The sequence below is a fragment of the Hemibagrus wyckioides genome, unplaced genomic scaffold (genome assembly GCF_019097595.1).
Source record: "Hemibagrus wyckioides isolate EC202008001 unplaced genomic scaffold, SWU_Hwy_1.0 Contig11, whole genome shotgun sequence".
Classification (NCBI taxonomy): domain Eukaryota; kingdom Metazoa; phylum Chordata; class Actinopteri; order Siluriformes; family Bagridae; genus Hemibagrus; species Hemibagrus wyckioides.
Window position 1 is genome coordinate 262,965 of NW_026690771.1, and position 3,656 is coordinate 266,620.

At 35.6% G+C, this 3,656-nt stretch overlaps 1 long non-coding RNA gene across 1 annotated transcript; it reads right to left on the minus strand.

Annotated features, from left to right (window-relative positions):
• Positions 1 to 2,793: 2,793 nt before the first annotated feature.
• Positions 2,794 to 3,433, minus strand: LOC131349756 (uncharacterized). The gene is made up of 3 exons (XR_009204101.1): positions 3,385 to 3,433; positions 3,021 to 3,099; positions 2,794 to 2,884 (listed from the first exon to the last, which is right to left on the minus strand). It is a non-coding gene; the product is annotated as an uncharacterized LOC131349756 (long non-coding RNA).
• Between the last annotated feature and the right edge of the window lie 223 nt (positions 3,434 to 3,656).

Below are 3,656 nucleotides of genomic sequence, written 5' to 3' on the forward strand. Positions count from 1 at the left end.
TATGTTTATATGGTTTATTACTCACATAAATAATTGTAATGTGATAAATGTATTGATTATGTCCACTGAAAAAAAAGTCCAAAATTCTGTGACCACATTAATAATCTGGGATTTTTCTTCAACTGCATTTTTTCCTATTTAAAATATAGAAAGTAAACAATAGTTAATTTAAGATTCTGTACTCTTTCTAGGTGTCTATTTAAAGGTCAGATTTTCCTCATGTCTGATCTTTTTTACTGAAGCATGTGTTCAAGTGACACACTGATGCATTTGATCTAAAATGGCTTGTAAGGTTTTACATAAACTTGTGGTGTCCATGTAGCTCAAATGCACACACTCATTTAAAGCAAAAAAGGCAACATGCTAAATGCTAGAAGCTCAGAAAGGCATCTTGCATAAATTTCAAAGATTTGCAGAAAGAAAGAAAGTTGTTGTCAAATAATATAATCTGTAAAACAAATTGATGTATTAAATTAGAAAAAAATGCCAAAAAGAAGCATTTTTACTAGTGGTCTCAGACATTTGGACCCCACAATATTTTTTATTATGGCCTTAGCAAGGCTATAAAGTGTCCAGCTTTTATATATTTCTTTTCTGTTTTGTACATTCCTTATTTTGAAGGCTAGTGTATTAATTTAAGTGTGTTCATTTATGACAGAAATGGCCTCAATGTGTCTTAAAATGTCCTTGTTTTGTCTGTGCAGGCAACATTTATAACTGATTCCAGGTGTTTTGAGGAAATGCATCTCAAGCTCTGACATACTGCTGTGGCTGAAATTGATTTTTAAGACACTAATGTACATGGAAGTTGCTGGACAAAGCTCAGTCTGATGGTGTGCTTTTAGATCATTTGTGGCATATCTTGCTTCTTGTCATAGATAAATGTGATCTGTCTGAAAATGGAAAAATGGTGTTGGCAGTAGGACTAAAAGGGAACTGGAAGCAAACATTTTGATCAGTGGAGTTAATAAAGCTTATCTAACAGTTAGAACAGCTGTCCTGTGTGACTGAACAAAAGTGAAGCAAACAGATTTCTTCAGCAGGGGGTATCTGTCTCGTAAGCTGTTTAGTGAAGAGGAATTCTGCAGTATGATTAATGCTGTCACACCTGACTAATGGTGTCTGAACTCAAGCCACCCTACACTTGGAATAAATGAGGGATGCTGTGTCCACCTGTGTCCAGGGGGTGATGTTTCACAGCGAGGGTCTGAATTCATCTATCTAATAATCCCACTCCTAATCAAACCCAGCCTTAGATATGATTTAAATTATGGTAGAATAACTATGTTACTCATATGGGAAATGTCTCAATCAATAATGCTTTACATTATGGTCCCCTTAAATGATATTATTTAACATTAGTTTACATAAACAAACCATGTATGTCAGTATTAAAATACCCCGCCTACTGCTGAACAACAAAAGCTAGATTTCAGTTCACCACCAGGTAAAACAATTAGTTTGGCTGAACTCAGTAAATTGGTTGCTGCATTTATTGTTGAGGAGATGCAGCCACTCTTCACTGTGAAGGCGCCGACATTTTGTAATATCATCAGCAAAATCAGGGAAATGGACAGGGGCCGTGCTCTCCGATCACAAAACCTTTACAAGCTTTTTGGACAAGGCATATATAGAAATGGAGGCAGACCTGAAGAAAACATTTGCAGATTGATCTAATTTTAGAATGACTTTAGGAAGACTATATTGCACTCTTTAATGTCTTTATTAACTTGGACTGTGAGTTTACTTTGTAATGTAACACATATAGGTTTCTATGTGTATAAAATGAAAAGAGAACGAGTCTACTGGTCAAATTTAAGAAAAAGTATCGCAAAAGTAACGTATTTTTTATAAAAAATAACTAAGTAATGCAATTTGTTTTTAGGGAGTAACACAATATTGTAACGCATTACTTTTAAAAGTAACTTTCCCCAACACTGAATATAATATATAATATAAATAATAATATAAAATCAAATATATAATATATTTGTTATTTTTCACATTTTAGTAAACCATTTAAAGGTTGTGAAATTCTGTAAAAATGATCTGTATATGAGTGAAAAATTCAGTTTGTGTTGCGTTTAAAGGAAACTTTTATACATATACTGATGGCTAAAAATAATCAGAATGAGACCGCAATAGGAACAAATATAAACATTTATTTAAGCAAAGTCTATAAGAAGTATACAAATAAGTTTATTTCTAAACAATTCTATATATGTATTTCCAATCTATAGGCTATTGATGGGAATAGGGGGAGTGGGATAGGAACAGAGGGATAGATTAATAAAGGATGATTATTAAGGGACGAGGGATCTTAAATGCTAAGGTTAAGCCCTTCTTCAGGTCCTGGGGTTCACTGTACAAACCTGTAGGAAAGAAAAGAGATTTTTTAAATATTAAGTTGATCAAAAATAGAAATAAAATGATTTCATACTTACGTGTGGAGCCTGAGCAATGTAGGAAAAAGAAGTGAGAGAAAAGAAGATGAAATGAAACAGAGGAAGAAAAGATGAAGTGGGTAAGGGGAAAGACATTGCTCAGAGCTCCTCCAAAATGTCCATCATCAGCTGGACGTGCAGCTTGAGGAGTCGCTGAACTGTGGTGGCTAAGGCTGCTGGGTCACTGTAGAGCTCCAGAGGCTGAGTGAAGAGTACTTCAGCAAGCTCTGTAAGGTAATCCTATTGACAAATTCCACACACATCCAACATAGTGTCACTGAGTTTAAGATACAATCCTGAGAATTTGTGGATCGTGGCATCAGAAGATATTCAACACTTACAATAAGCACTGTGAAGTACAGCTCTGCTGCAGGCTCCCACACGTCCACGTCCCACATGCTGAAGAGCGCAAGCAGGCGCTCCAAGAAACCTCCCTTAAACTTTTGGAAAGAAAGACAAGCTTCATTAATGCCATGTCTTATCAGGTTTAAAAAATATGGAAAAAGAAAACCAGATCAAATAGACCATGTTCTGAAACTCAAACATTACTTAGAAATCTCCTGATAAGACACTTACTGGCTGAGGTTTTGAGCCATTTATAAAGTACTGAAGAAAATCAGCTCAAAAAAACATCCAGGAAGTTGTAGTGGTGGTCCTGCACAGAGTAGAAAAGATACAAAAATAAATTAGCTTTACATATTGGAGTCCTGTTTTCTATATTAGCAAAATCTGTTATCTTTAAACATGATAAAGCTGAATCTGGGAGGGTTACAGAGGGTTACTAATAAACGCCTGTGTGAAATGACAGTTCACACAGGCGTTTATTAGTAACCCTCTGTAACCCTCCCAGATTCAGCCTTAAGAGAACAAATTAAAGTGAACACAATTAGTCACTGCAATTAACAAAAGTTTTGTGATGCCACAACGAATAATCCCTTACCTGTATGCCAGTGAAACAGTTCTCTATGGAGGACTCATAAGGGAATCCCTGCAAATGACAAAAAGCTGAAACTCAAGATCTATTTCACAAACGTGAGCGTCTAATAATCATCAAGGTCAATTCTCTTCCTCAGAGTAATTAAGTCTGTGATTACCATGTGATTCAAGCTGCTCGTCTTGGTGGATTTAAACCAACAAAGACGGCTCTGTGGGCCCCTTATCATCCCCAGGAAGTATGTTTTCATTTCCACTGACTGAAAATAGAGAAACAAA